Raw genomic sequence first — 16,195 nt, 5'->3', positions numbered from 1 at the left:
AACTTAATAGTGTCTTTCATACAAAAATAATACAAACTCACCGCAGAAACTCTAGAAAAGAAAATGAATCAAAATCTTGTCATTTGCCACTTTTCAACACATAGTTTTGACTTTTTTTTCTTTGCAGTTTGTACTAGTTCTGAGAGAACTTTGGTCAAATTCCCCTTTGTCCACAAGGAGGAAATAATTATGTCAGCATCTTTAGGACTGCTTCCTCTCACCCACACCCAATCCATACCCCAAAACTGCATCCCAAAGCTACCTTCCTTTCCACATCAACCCTGGGGTCCCATAGCCATCATCATCTCTCTCCCTGACTATGCAAAGCTCCTAATTCATCTACCTTCTTCCACTTTCAGACCCCAATTCATTCTCCACTTCAACTGGATCATGTCACCGACTCCCTTGCTTAAAATCTTCTGCTGAGTGTCCACTACACTCAGGATAAAATCCAACTCTGTAACATGGCCTACAAGGCCCTATCTGATCTGGCCTCTCCAGCCCCATCTCCTCCTACTCTTTCTGTTACTGCATTCCAGCCACACTGGCCTTTACTCAACTCTTCAAGCAAATCAAGCTCTTTTCTGCCTCAGGGCCTTTGCACATGCTGTTCTCTATATTTCAAATGCTTATCCTCCCCATTCATCATCTGACATCTATTCATCCTTCGGGTCTCCATTTAACCTCTATTGAATGTTTCTCCACCAGACAAGCCTGTCCTGACCATTCGCATCTAATTAGGGCCCATCCTGCTGTTACCCTGTCATGTAGCACCCTACACTTTCCCTTCAAATCATTTATTGCATTGTGTAATTATATATTTATGTGATAACTTTATCAATTTGAATCTTCCCCGCTAGAAAATAAGTTCCCTGATGGCAACAATCACATCTGTTTTAATCACCACTGTGTACCTAGTAGCTCACATCATGACTGGCACATTGTAGAAGCTTCATAAATACCGTGTTTCCCCGAAAATAAGACCTAGTTGGACCATCAGCTCTAGTGCATCTTTTGGAACAAAAATTAATATAAGACGCGGTATTATTTTATATTATATTTTGTTACATTATATTAAAGACCCAGTCGTATGCTATAGTAAAATAAGACTGGGTCTTATATTATTTTTTCCTCCAAAAGATGCATTAGAGCTGATTGTCTGGCTAGGTCTGATTTTGGGGAAAAACACGGTATTTGTAAATGAATATAAATGGTTCTCCAAAACATCTAAGTTTTTAGGGCTTTTGAAAACAGTTGCCAAATTATTCTCTGTAATGATGTCTTAATTAAGTCTTTAACCAGAGCAACTGACTTCAAACTTATGAGCGCTGGGTATTTTTTCCTTGTTTTTGGCAATGGTCGATTTTTTCAAATCTCTCTTTTGTAATTAATTAATTGGAGCCATTTTTTCACCCTACATTTCCAGCACCTGAAATTCAACTTCTTGATATTTCTTCCAGAAGCCCACTTCTAAATCAGCCTGTAACTTAGTGGCAGCCCCTTTACAGCACACACACACAAGCATTCATTCATGCATTCATTCTCTCACTCACTCATTCAACAAGCAAAGACTGGGCACCCCTGCACGCAGGGCACTCTGCTGGGGGCTGATGGCGAACCACGTACATAGTCACACAGATACACACGTGCTCATCCTCAGGTACTTGCCCTCCCCACACCCATAACCACCACCAGTACCTAAAGCTTTCTCCCAGGCTCCTTTTGGGCTAGGCTGCAGGTGATGGCTATGAAAGTATTTTGGAAACTGTAGAGCACAGCCTGTAGGAAAGGGATTCTGTCACTGTTCTTGTTAGTATTGTCATGGCAGACACCCTCCAGCCTGCACCCCCACCACACGCATGCTCTGATGCCCAAGGCATGTTGGGGGATTCATCTATTCATAAGGACCATGTTTCCTGCATGCCCACGGGACACTTCCAGTGTGGCAGTTGCAGCAGGGGTCTAAAGCCCTGGTCACTTACTGCCAGTGGCCTGGCATTATGGGGCTGTGCCCAGTGGGCTTTGGAAGATGATCAATGAGTAAGGACAGACCTTACACAAGCATCTCTCCTCCCTCCCTGAGCTGGTGGCCCTCTAGTCCACTTGGGTGTGAGTCTGGGGTTGCGGGGTGACCCCTACCCCCCGAAACTGGTACCTAGCAGGCTCTCTGGAAATGCCTGAGGAATTCCAGTGAAGGAGGAAGATAGCTTTCTGCCAGCTCCCTCCTCAGCAGGAATATCCTCAGCATTGCAGCTGCCCTCCACCCACCCCACCCCCTCAAGCCAAAATAGCCTCTGACACTGTCAGGCAATAACATGGCTTCTGAGAATAGCAATGCCCAGGTGCCACCTGTAGGACTTTCAGGAGCCCACCCACCACCCCAGCTGCACCCCGCCTCCTCTCCTCCTGTGTTCTCATTACTGGCATTGTAGGGAGTCCATGAATACAGGGATGGGCTGGGGCACCTGGAAGCCTCAGCCTCCTGGCGCCTGCTTACTCCTACAATCCCCCCAAGGTCGGGGCTATGCCTTAATTATCTCTGAGGCAAGTCAAGGGCAGAGTCACCGAGTGCTGAATGGTTGATGAGAAGCCCCAACCTCACGTCCACCTAAGAGGCAGCAGCCTGTGGATTCGGGTCTGTAATCCATGTGGTTTGTGACTCCCTGGGGTTGGGAGATACTTGTAGGGCCAGACTGTGGATCCCCCCTGAGCCAGCCTGAGGTGAGGAGGTATTTGATGACAACAGACAGATGGGGTTCTGAAGGCCACTGCAAACACCCTAGGCTGTGGCCCAGGAGACTCTCAGAGGGATCTCCAAAGAATGGAGATCCCAGAAACAGCCCTTTAGAGAACAGCCCTTTAGAGAACAGGCAGGACCACTGTAGAATTATTGTAACAATAAACACCAATTATATCAATAAATACCATAATTATAGGCTCAATGATTTTAAAAAAAATAAATAATAGCATAGCTTATATGGGGAATATTAAAATCCTTGCTGGGTTTCCAAAGGGCTTGCCATAGGCTAGAGCATGGTGCTAAACTCTGGCTGGACTTAGTCTCATCCAATCCTCACAACCACCTTAACAGTAGCTACTATTAGTCTCCCATTTTACAGTTGAGGTGACTGAGGCTCAGAGAGGTTAGACATTTAGGGAGTCATTGCAGTGGTAACTCCGCCTTGACCCCTGCACTCTACTGTCTTCCTGCAGAGGCAGGCTCTTATCGGGTTGTCTGCAGCCCAGTGTAGTTTCAATCCCCCACCGCCTGTGTATCAAAGGAGGTTTACCTCCTATGGCTGGAACCCCTCACCGTGATCACCAAGAGTCTCAGCTTTCCTGGACATTAGATAACCTTTTGCCAATGCACTCAAGGGGTGCATTCAGCTGACCTAGCCCTTCATTTTATAAACAGGGAGACCAAGTCCCAGGGAGGGGTGGGCTTGCTCAAGGTCACACAGTGAGTTCAGCAAATAAACACCCACACGTGGTCTTCATGGTGAACTGGGGCCACAGGTGCTGGGGTCCCACCTGGTGGTACACACACCATGCATGGCTGGGCACCGGGGGGTCTGCACTCGGCACCCAGGCCAGGAGCGATGGGGACACTGAGGCTGGCGGGGACTGCACAAGCAGCTGTTGTCACTGGGGCACACAGCTGGGCTGCAAAGCTAGCTGCTGGGGAAACTGGTTGTTTCACTGGCAGTAAAATATTGCTCTTTCCGTTTTGGCGCCACTCAATTACCAGGCTTCCCCTTCTATTTCTGTTGCCTTTCTCTTTAGCCTGATCCCCCCCCACCCCCCCATTCCCCCGGGTCACATCTCTTCTAGCTCAGGCCAGACGACATTGCTGCTGTTCTCTGCTTGATCACCAGCCAGATCCTCCCGGACGGAGCCTGTGCCCAGCCACCCACGCCTCCCCAATTTCGAGATCTGCAAGCCAGATGGAGTCAAACAAGCTGTTTGCCTCTCTGACGTCTCAGCTGCCTTATCTGAACAAGGGAGATAAGTTGGCTCAGTCTGCAGGTAAAGTGCCTAATAAACATTAGCCATTCTATTATTAAGCAAGCAAATGCTTTGTAACTCTTCCTTTGCCTGTTCTAAGCACTCTATACGTATGGATTCATTGAATCCTCACAACCACTTCAGAGGTAGATACAATTTTTATTCCCATTGTACAGGTGAGGAAACTGAGGCACAGAAAAGCTAAATCATTCAGGGTTAAAGTCCCACAACTAGTAAGAGGCAGAGTTGGGATTTCAACACAGGTAGCCTGGCTCCAGAGTTCATGCACTTTACCAATAATTATTATTTCTACTAATGTAAGTATAATCACTGTTATTATTATGACAGGTCTGCGGGCTTGCTCTGACCAGAGAAAGAATAAATTTGTATTTTGCTCTCTTTTCACCTAGAAAAACTGGCATGGGTACAGAGAACCTTTGGTTAAGAATTTGAATATAGTAAGTCCTCACTTAATGTTGTCAATAGGTTCTGAGACTTTAAGTGAAATGATGTATAATGTATAACGCAACCAATTTTACCACAGGCTAATTGATATAAATACAGCATCTCATCAATGCTATAACAAAATGATGTTGAACGACTCTACATTCAAGCAAGGACCTGCTGTATTTAAGAGAAAACGTGTAATTTAAAATGTGTTGTTAAAACAGAGGTCTCCAACCAGCATCCCAAATGCAACTTATAGACAATCTTACAATTTTGGGTTAAGATGGAGTCAGTACACTATATTTATCTCTTCCACTGATTATAAATGAAAACTTTGGACAGAATAAAGCAACTAGTCTACTAGTTGAAGCTGGGGCTTGTTTTGGGTGTCTGAGATACATCAGTGAAGAAAGAGACCACAATCCCTGCTGTAATCGTGCTTACATTCTAGGTAGGGAGGAGACAGAAAATAAATAATACACCTTAACAAATGTGTACTGCAGTATTTTAGAAGATAGTGGACAAAATATAGCAGGAGGGGAGGGCTTTGGGTGGTTGCAGAGCTGGCTATAGAGAATAGTATGTTTAGATGGGTCTAATTGAGAAGATACCATTTGAGCAAAGACTTAAAAGTGAGCCATGTGGACATAAAGGGAAAGAGTGTTGTACAGAAAGGAAATAGCCAGAGCAAAGACCCTAAGATTTGGACTCTGAAAAGTAAATAGTAGCAGACAAATTGGGAGGAAAACTAAACCTGAAGTTAAAAAATACAAAGAATGAAATAAATAAAAATCTTGAAGGAAGATGAAGATGGTGGTAGTAAGTCTCCTGATTTTTTTTTTTCCCTCACCTATTTTCCACCCTAGATTCAGGTAGCCCAAATCCCAGAACTACACAGTAGGTATAAAAGCAAAAGCTCCAAAAGAAACTGTAATTTTGATGAGAGGCCAGGGGAGGGGGCCCTTTTGGGACAGAGAAACTGGAAGAAATGCCTGTTTTGTTTTGTTTTAATCCCTCTCCCAGGCCTACCCCAAGGCAAGCTCCAGGCCCCAAGCTGGGTGGTGGCAGCGGCAACAGCAGCCAGGCAAGCACCTAAAACTCCCAGAGAGGAAAAATCTTTCTCTGTAGGAAGAGAAACTAGGAAATGTGGTCCCTGGGGTCAATGTGTGTGTGTGTGGGGGGGGGGAGTAGAAATTCCTATTATTCATTTCTTTCCTCTTACCACCTCATCCTGCTGGAGAATCAGTGATGGGAAGTGTGAAACAGCACAGGGAGGCAAAAATCTCAGATTTCTAAACAAAAGACCAGGTAAAGGGACTACTGGGAGCTTGAGGGCGGCAGGAATGAGGGAGATCACAGAGAGGAGTGAGTGAGCTCAAGAAGAGGATCCCATAAAATTGTGTTTGACGTTCTCGGCCGACTCCTAAGCTGCACATACATGGCTCTAACCCAAACAGCAAACCAAAGGCTTTGAGAACAGAACTACAGTGTAGACAGCGAACAGAATGGCCCCTGGAGAGTGCACACTTGAAGTAGATCCAAATAGTGTTTCAAAGGCTTTGAAACTGAACTGACATTGGAACTACAGCTCAGAGGGCAGGCTGGGATCTGAGGCTTCAACCTAACTGGGTTGATTTCCTGATTAAGAAAACGAACAAAACACTGATATACTTTAGATTTTAACAGGACCCAGAGTCTCAGAATATAATATTCAAAACGCCCAAGACACAATCCAAAATTACTTGACATACAAAGGAACAAAACAAGCTCAACAATGCATAAGGGAAGAGACAATCAATAAATATCGACGCCAAGATGACCCAGATGTTATCATTAGTAGACACAGACTTTAAAGCAATTATCATGACCATGCTTCATGAAGTAAGGGTGAACACTCTGGAAACAAATAGAAATATAGAAATTCTCAGAAAAAAATAGACACTAGAACTGAATGGGGAGGCTGGATGGCTCAGTGGGTTAGAGCGCGAGCTCTGAACAACAGGGTTGCTGATTCGATTCCCACATGGGCCAGTGACCTGCGCTCTCCGCAAGTAGATTGAAGACAATGAGCTGCCACTGAGCTTCCAGAGGGGTGGACTGATGTCTCAGTTGCTTAGAGCCGAGCTCTCAACAACAAGGTTGCTGGTTCAATTCCCGCATGGGATGGTGGGCTGCGCTCCCTGCAACTAAAGATTGAAAACGGCAACTGGACTTGGAGCTGAGCTGCGCCCTCCACAACTAGACTGAAGGACAACGACTTGGAGCTGATGGGCGCTGGAAAAACACACTGTTCGCCAATATTCCCCAATAAAAAATTAAAATAAAATAAAAAGAACTGAATGGAAATTTTAGAAAGAAAAAATATACAAAAAACTGAAATAAAAAATTCACTGGATGGAATCAATAACAGAATGGAGAGGACAGAAAAAACAGATAAAAAAACAGTGAACTTGAAGAGAGAATAATAGAAATTATCTAATCTGAACAAGGAAAAGTACCAAAGGTTAAGAGGAACATTACATAAAAGGGTCAACCCACTAAGATGACATCCTAAATGTGCACGCAACTAACAACAGAGTTCCAAGACATAGGAAGCAAAAACTAACAGAACTGACAGGAGAAACAACAGAAACAAATTGACTATTATAGTTGGAGACTTCACTTCCTTCAATCAATAGAACTAATTGGATGGAAAATCAACAAGGATATAAAAGACCTGAACAATACTGTTAACCACTTAACCTGATTGACATTTATAAAACGCTCACCCAATAATAGCAGAATATACATTCTTTTCATGTGCACATGAAACATTCACCAAGATAGATCATATCTTGGGACCATTAAACAAAACTTAACAAATTCAGAAGAGTTGAAATCATACAAACTATGTGCTCTGACCATAATGCAATTAAACTAAAATCAATAACAGAAAGACATCTGGAAAATTCCCAAATACTTGACAATTGAACCACATATGTCTATCTAATCCATAGGTCAAAGAAGTCTCAGAGGATATTTGAAATTACATGACAATAAAAATACAACATAAAACTCAAACCCAAAGTAAAAAGAAGAAAAGAAAGAATAAAAAGCCAAAATTGAAAAACTGAAAACAGAAGAACAGTAAAGAAAAATCAATGAAACCAAAAGCTGGTTCTTTGAAAAGATTAAATTGATGAATCTCTAGCCAAACTAACAAAAAACGGAGAGAAGACACACATGACCAATATCAGAAATGTAAGCAGATATCACTACAGTCCTGAAAACTTTAAAAGGTTAATAGGTACAGAGGATTTTTAGGGAAGTGAAAAGATTCTATATATTGTAATGATGGATGTATGTCATACATTTGTGCAAACCCACAGAACATTCACCGCCAATAGTGAACCCTAAGGTACACTATGGACTTCGGGTGATTATGATGCATTAGTGTGGGTTCATCCTTGGTAAAAAATGTACCATCTGGTGCATGATGCTAAGGGGGAGGAGGCGATGCATTTGGGGGAAGGGGGTAAATGAGAAATCTCTGTACCTCCCTTTCAATTTTGTTGTAAACCTAAAACTTCTCTAAAAAAAATTATATATTTTCTAAAAGGTTAATAAAGAAACACTATAAACACCTCTATGCACAGAATTTCTACAACTTAGAACAGGCTAATTCTTCAAAAGACACAAACCACCAAAATTTACACAAGATAAAAGGTAATCTGAATTGTACTATAACTATTAAAGAAATCAAGTTCACAGTTTAAATTTTTCCAAAAAAGAAAACGTCAGGCCCAAATAGTTTCACCAAACATTTAAGAAAGATACAAATGAATTCTACACAGTCTCTTCCAGAAAACAGAAGAGGAGGGAGCATTTCTCAACCCATTTAATGAGGTTAGCATTACCCCGATACTAAAACCGGACAAAAGCAGTGTAAGAAAATTACAGACCAATATCCCTCATAAGCATAAACATAACGATCCTCATAAAATATTAGAATATATACCTATGAATAATACAACACAGCCATGACCACGTGGGGTTTATCCACCAAGACTAGTCCGACATTTGAAAATCAATTGACATGCCCTAAAGATGACCAAAGAAGAAAAACCATGATCATCCCGACAGATGCAGACAAAGCAACAGACAAAATTCAACATCCATTCATGATAAAAACTCCAGCAAACCTGGAATAGAACTTCCTTATCCTAAAGAAATGAAAGCTTATGTTGACACAAAAAAACTACACACACATGTCTGCAACGGCATTATAGAACACATAGTCGGCCAAACCTGAAAACATCCCAAATGTCCCGACAGGTGAATGGATAAGCAAACTGTTGTGTCATAGAAAAGGAACAAACTATTGCCTCCCAACAACATGAATGATCTCAATGCATTATGTTGATTGAAAGTCAGTCTCAAATGGTCACAAATGATGTGGAAAAGGCAAAACTATAACAACAGCAAACAAGCAGATTAGTGGTCGCCAAGGGTAAGGAGGGGGGCAGAGTTTGACTACAAAGGGGCAGCAAGAGGGAATCTGGGGGGGACTGTTCTGTACCCCGATGATGGTTACAGGAATCTGTACCCTGGTGGTGGTGGTGGTGGTGGTGGTGGTTATAGGAATCTATGCAAATATTAAGACTCATGGAATCATACGTCCACACCCCACCCTCCAACAAAAGTGAATTTTACTATATGTAAAGCTAACGTGATTTTAAATTAAGGAACCTGTACACACAAACCAGAAGATTTGGCAACACCGGGCCGTATTCCCCCACAGCTACAATGGGCCGAAGCTGAGTTTCAGCAGATTCTTCAGACAGCATGTGCTCTGCTCCCCAGTTCACCAGCCCAGCCCCACTCTGGCTGCTTCCCTTCCTGGTCCTGTGGGCATCTGAGTGACAAGTCCTACTCTTTGGGTGGTAACCAGGTTTGGCTGGGCGTCTGAGGTTTTCTACACCTGCAAAAAGAGTGCCAAGGCTCAGCTTGGGTAGGTGGTGGTTGAAACTCCTAGCTTAAAAGGGAGGCAGGTCAACAGGGCAGAGGCAGGGCCTCAGCGGCAGAGGGAGCCTCCAAGGACCGTGGCCAGTGGGGTTCCTTGAAACCCTCTGCGGCCGGCAAGGAAGTGCTTTCAGGACAGCTCAGCTCTGGGGGGAGCTGCTCAGCCCTGCGCTGCCCACGCTGCTCCAGACCACCAATCAAAGTTGTGCTGTACACACACAGAGCCTTCCGAGGGCTTCTGAGGAGGAGCCCCTGGCCGGGGTGTGGCAGCTGCCAGGCCTGAGGGTCCTGCTCTGGGCAGCCAGCCTGGAGGCCCTAACCTTGAGGGACACTTGTGGGGACACTGGGGCATGGAACGGGAGTGGGGGGCATCATGAATTTAGGCCTAGCTGGACAGTCTTGTGCTGGAAAGGGATGGTGGGGAAGGGCTCACAGGCAGCACGAGGGAGCAAGGGAGGAACGGCATGGAGGAAGGGGGATGTCATCAAGGTGTGAGGCCAGAGAGAGAGGACAGAATCTGAAGGAGAGGGGCTTGGGAGCCAGGCGGCGGCAGCTGTACTTTGTCCTGAAGGTCTGGACGGCAGAACTGAAGGCAGTAAGGCAGCGGTCACCGTCACCATCACCATCACTGCAGCTCCACATGGAGAGCGTGTCCCAGGAGTCAGGCATTCTTGTGAGTGCTTCCCAAGTCTCACTCCTTCCAGTTCTCCCAATAGTCCTGTGAGAGGACCTTCATTCCCATCTTACAGCCAAAGGTCCAAAAGCTAGCACCTGGCCCCCCTCCCACAGCACCTAAGGTTGGCATCCAAACTCCCCCCTGGCTCTGTGGGGCCCTCCTCCTGCCATCCCAGGGGGCTCCAGCCCTCCCCTGGGGCCTCAGGGCAATGTGCTTGAAGTTGCTTGTTTATCCACTTTCCCAGGCCGCCCAGCTGCCTGATGTCAGGGCACACAATAGAGCCTATATTCTGGAGCCCTCACCCCCACCCGCCAAATAAGCACAGACTTGGAGAGGGAGGCAGCCACTGGCTTCCCTGTTAGTTCTGAGATAGGAGAAAGGAGGGGGGGCAGGGTGGAGACGGGTGAGGAGGGAAGGAGGGGAGGGGAGGGGAAAGGATGGAAGGGATGGAAGGAGGGAAAAGCACGTTATGTGGAAAAGCACGTTATGGTTTAGGCAAAAGCACGTTATACATTTCTAACCAATGAGATGTGAGGAAATACCCGCAGGAGGTTTCTAGAAGAGGTTTTCTTTGACGATGGGGAAAACACTGATGATCCACAGGAAATGCTCCTTGCCCTTCTTGCCCTCCTGGAGAGTGGCCACCATCTTGGGCCAACCCGAGGAAGCTGCATGGAAGGGGGTTGGGCCCCGAGTGATGCCTCTGAGCCCCTGAAGGCACCAGCCCTGGAGCTGCCCTAACTTGGACCCGTGTGTTATGAGAAACAATACACTTTCCTCAGCCTTTAAACTATTTTGCATTGGTTCCTGGTTCTCGAGCTGGGGGGCCCCTAACTGATGAAGGACCCCTCCTCGAGGAGTGCAGGGGTAACAGGTGGTGGTGGGAGGGTGACTACGTGAGCAACACGCTGAGTGCACAACGGAGAGGGGCAGGTGGCCAGGCGTCCAGAAAGGCCAGTCACACACTAGCCAGGCCACCACCTCCTGGGCTGGAAATGCCTTCCTTTATGAGACACCCCCCTCCTCCCGCCCCAATCGTGTTCCAGTGTCACCGAGCTGGTCCCTCATTCACAGCCTGAGCTGCTGCTGACCAGAATCCCTCAGGCCACCCAAGAGGGCTTTGTCTGGTGTCTGAATAGGAATGAAAAGGACAGAAGCCTGGGTGGTCTCTAAGGTGGACTGACCTAGGCATCCGTCCTTCCATCTGTCCCGTCCTTCAACACGTTTCCTCAGCTCCTCAGCCAGACTCTGCCTTGTGGGGAGACAGCGCCCACGAAGCTCCCAGGGAAGGACCAGATGTTCTGCCGTATTTTTGAGTGAAGTAAAAATAGCCTAGGAACAGTATAAAAGCATGTAGATGGCTTTTAATACTGCTACATGCCCAGGGGCAATATTATGTCACTATTCCCAAGCTCTGGAAGGAGACAGAGCCGGGCTCAACTCCCACCTCCTCCATTTGTCAGCTGTGTCATCAAGGCTGACTGACTCAACCTCTCTGAGCCATAACGTCTGCCTCATGGAGTGTTAGGACTCAAAGGAAACAACAGCAAGACTTAGCCTGGAAACTGGCACAGAGCACACTCTTGATAAATGAGTGCTTTTTTTAAATTCTTGTTTTTAATAGACAATGCATGCCTGGAAGCTGGTGACAAAGCTATTAACACAGGTTATCTCTATATGCTGGATGGCCAGTCCTTTTACCTCTTCTTTCTGCATTTGTCAGTTGGTTGAATTTAAAAAATGCATTGGATTATTTTTAAACTCAGGGGGGAAAACAATAGAGCTCTTCCTTATTCTTTAAAAAATTACTCATAGCATTACAGGGTTAGATGAGACAGAATCCACCATAATGCACCATAACCCTAGAAGGTGCCACTCAAAACCTGGGCAGTGGGAGCCCGGCGGAAACAGGGCTTGGAGACCAGCTCCTGGGAGGAGAGGATGCTGCCGGCCCCTGGACCATGCTGGGAAGAGTGAGAGTCTGGGTGCCCTCTAAGGACCCTTCCAGGGTTTTGAAACAGGGGTCCAAAAGAGAGTCCAATGTGTGTATGCCACTTGGAACTCTGGGTTGCCAGCTCCGGAAGGAAGGGTGGGGGTGGGTCCAAGGACAGGTGGGCTGATCGTTTCTAAGGAAGGAAGGTGGTGAGACCAAGGCTGTCCTGCCTTCTGGGGGAGGTTTCCTGGCCATGGGGGTAGGGAGCTCATCGTGCAAGGGGAGGGGCACCTGTCCTGGAAGATGGCTTTCCGGGGAGGAGCAGTGCTCCAAGCACTGTGGGAGGGTCCACCACTGGCTCTAACCCCAGCGTCAGGCCCTCGGTTGGCATCTTTGATCCTCCGAGTAGTCTGAACGGTGCAACTCACTCTAGGGCTATGGTTGGTTTAGCGCCCATTATTTAATGGCAAATGGGAATATTAGCTCATCAAAGGGGCGTGCTGGCCTGCAGGAGTTGCGATCACAGCACCTCATCAGTGCTCCCTCGCAGGCTGTGGTCCCCGGACCCCACCTCTCCCATCCATCCCACACCCCTGCCCTCCAAACTGGGTCCTGCTTCTGCCAGCCCCAGCAAGTCTTATACCTACCGTTCCATCAACTAGTCCAAGACCAAAGGGCAGGGAACACCAGCTGCTTCCGCTGCTCTAAACCAGCTCTGTGGTCGTCTGTGCCCAGAAAGTTTCAGCCGCTCCATCCCCCTGCTGTGCTGCTTCTGCCTTGGTTTTCCTGCCTTTGGAGGCTGGAGTCTTCCCTTGATCTGTAGCCAAGACACCCGACTACCTCTTGCCAGCCGCTTCCCTCTACATTAGACTGCCTCCCGTAGCAACACCAGCCAAGACCTCTCCAGGAGTCACCACTGCCTTTGGGACACTGCGAGACCTCACAGGGCAACTGCAGCCCAGGCACCTACTCCAGCCTGTTTTCTTTAACTTGTAACTGGGCCGTGTGGCCAACATCCCAACATGCCTCACTCCCAAGCCTTCCTACTTAGGGCGATGTCTCCAGTGCTCACCCCCGTTCCAAGAGTCCTAGAAATGCTGGCAAGTCCCATCTCAGAAGGAAAAGTAATTGGACTCATAATATAGGAAAAGAACACATAATAAAAATTATTATGTAGCTAGGGGGAAAAAAATCACTGGAAAAAAAGTATTTCATCCTCAGTAGTAACAAAACACACTAAACATTAAACATTAATTTAGACTAAATCTAAGACATTTATTTTTAATGTTAATATTTTGCTCCTATCAAGAGAACTAAGTATATAATAAAAAAGCAATGCTCTAATAAATATAATGCAATACAATTAAAGACCTTGAAAATGTGTTACATATTTAAAAACCCTTAAATGGTAAAGAATATCACCTTTTTTAAAAGGTAATGATGGTTGATTTTTCTCAATTTTAAAATATATTATACCAGATAATAATGATCAAAATTTTATAATGTTTCTTTAAAAACAAAACGAAAACATCTTTGAGCATCAAAATGATAGCAATAGATTATAACCACACTGAAAAGAATCTATGAGTCCACAGTGATGATCAGAAAAGGGGTAAAGGAAAGATCTTTACAGAACAATGCTTTATCTCTAGAAAAAAAGTGACAGAATTAGAAAAATCACCATTTTGCAACCACCGATGTAATTTATACAGGCAAGGAGCATCAACAGATGCTAAAACCACTGTGTGAAAAGCTACTGGGGAAACAAATATTTACACTGCCTAAGGTACCACCCCACAGATTACTTATTAATTATAAAGAGGAAAAGGTACCATTATATTGAAGAGTTCAAGAAGACATGACCTTAACCAACTGATCAAACTCAGCATCACCAATAAAGGGACAAAATGACATCACGTGGCTCCTTATGTGATGCTCTGAGAAGGACATACTACCACCTCTCCTCACCAAAAATGCAAGTAAACAATCAGACATATCCAGACTATGGGACAGCCTACACGACAACTGGCCGGGACTTGGCAGCAAATGTCAATGTTATGGAAGCAAAAAAAAATCAGAGATCATTCTAATGTCCAGGAGGTGAAAAAGGCAAGGCATATGAAAAGCCAGATGCAATACATGATCCCTAACTGCATCCTGGATCAAAACAAGGCGTGAGGAAGGACATTTTGAGGACAACTGGGGAAATTTGAATATGGACTGAATGTTAGATGATGTTAGTGAATATTAAGTCTTAGGTGTGATGGTAGCACTTGTTTAAGCTGGAGACTGTGCTTGTTCTTACACTCTGAAGTGTTTATGGGGGGAAACGTCAAGATGTCCTCACTTACTTAAAATGCTTTCGCAAAACAAAACAACACTAAAGGTGATACATACTAGATAGGTAATCAATGATAGAGTGAAAGAAAAAGCAAATGCAGCAAAACGCTAACAGTCACTCTAGGTGAAAAGTATCTGGGTGTCATCATATTCTTTCAACTTTTCTGTTTGAGCATTTTCAAAACAGAGAAAAACAGAAAAAAAAAAAACCCTAATGGAATTCAGTTCTAGTTTAGAAATAAATTCAAATTATTAATAGAACTGAAGGTTGGATGAAACTTGCAATAAATTCCAAACAGGTAAAACTTAAATATTTTTACAGATTGGGGATTGTAAACAAAATAGCTTGTTTATTCTTGTTAGAGATGGGAAATGAGTTCCTAACTACTAAAAAAATGTAAGTATCATTAGAAATAAGGCAGACACGATATATTTGAAAAAACTCAAATGTAGGAAAACTTTCAAGTATTAAATATAGTCAACAAATAAAAATGGTAAACAACAGAGCAAGAAAAAATGACAGTGAAAAAACAGAAAGAACTGATTTAAAAATATAATGATCAAAATAAAAATTCCCCTTGATAAGTGCTCAAAAGAGATGGATACAGGTTATGCAGAAGATACCACGAATAAATAGCAACATGGAAAAATGCAGTCTCATCAGCAATTAAAAATGAAAATCTGAACAAGTCCGAGATAAAATTACACACCCATTAATTTAAAATAATGCTTAGTGTTGATGGGGAAACGAGGCATCATGAAACAGGCACCCTTGAACCTTGGGTGGGGTCTGCTATTCGACAAGTCAGGTTGGAGGCAGGGGAGGGAAAGGGGAGGAGACAGATGGACGGAGAAAGAAATGAACCACTGGATAGCCCCAGAAAGGGTGGCCAGAAGCCCAAGTACCTCTGGCCAGATGGGCGGGCAAGTAGGCTCTTGATTCCACCCACTCAACATCTAGGACGTGGCAGCAGGTGTCTGCTGGCAGTGCCCACTCAGAGTCCGGGGTTTTAAGAAGCCCACACCAAAAGCCAGTCCTCTGGCTGGCAGCTGACAGTCAGTGGTAATGAGGGAGGTCCAGCCCAGAGTGGAGAACAGGCGGAAGGCTTGGCGGGGTACCCAGGACTCCTCCCTCAAGTCCCCCCTCCCATCCCGCAAACCTCCACTATCCCTTCGGGCCCCACCCTGCCCACACCAGCTCAGGCTGCTGGGGAGCCAGGGGCTGACCCGCCAGCCCAGGTTCCCTACAGGTTGGCTGGGCTCAGCGAGCTGTGTGGGCAGAAATGAACAGGGTAGAGACATTAGAAGTGGCTGGTGGATGATTGATGCTGGGACCAGGTTTAAGCAGAGAGGTGACGTGGCTCTGTCTGGGACTCAACAGCAACATGTGGAACTTTTTTGTTTTTAAAATAAAGAGCAGCTGCCTTCTGAAGGAGTCCTGAGAGTGAGTGCGGGCCTGTGAGCCATGGGAGCTGCGGAGGCGTGGGAATGTCTTGGAGCCGGCAGGCACCCTCACCTGGGCTCAGGCCCCATCACCTAGTCACCTAAGCGGGGTCAGAGGACACTCATGAAACGATGCTGTCTCCTGTTTGTCCCAGCACAACGCTGCGAAGTCCTGCAGGCGGCCCGGCAGCCGCCCTCTGCAACAGCTTGACCAGCCTTCTCCTCGCCCCTGGACTGGGGCAGCGGCCTCCCGATTCGGCCTCCTTTCTCCCAGCCCCACACTACTGCCGGATGGGTTTGTCTAAAACGCAACAGAGCTGTGTCACCCCTCTGGCTTCAACCTTCGGGAT

At 45.6% G+C, this 16,195-nt stretch overlaps 1 protein-coding gene across 1 annotated transcript in view; it reads right to left on the bottom strand.

Moving 5' to 3' along the window:
• The window catches only part of RAB11FIP4 (RAB11 family interacting protein 4), a 95,707-nt gene that overhangs the window by 73,915 nt on the left and 5,597 nt on the right, over positions 1 to 16,195 (bottom strand). The window lies entirely within an intron of this gene.

This window comes from Rhinolophus sinicus, linkage group LG15, assembly GCF_036562045.2.
Source record: "Rhinolophus sinicus isolate RSC01 linkage group LG15, ASM3656204v1, whole genome shotgun sequence".
In the NCBI taxonomy this organism is placed as follows: Eukaryota; Metazoa; Chordata; class Mammalia; order Chiroptera; family Rhinolophidae; genus Rhinolophus; species Rhinolophus sinicus.
Note: the sequence above shows the minus strand (reverse complement) of the source record. Positions and strands in the feature narration are given on the sequence as shown.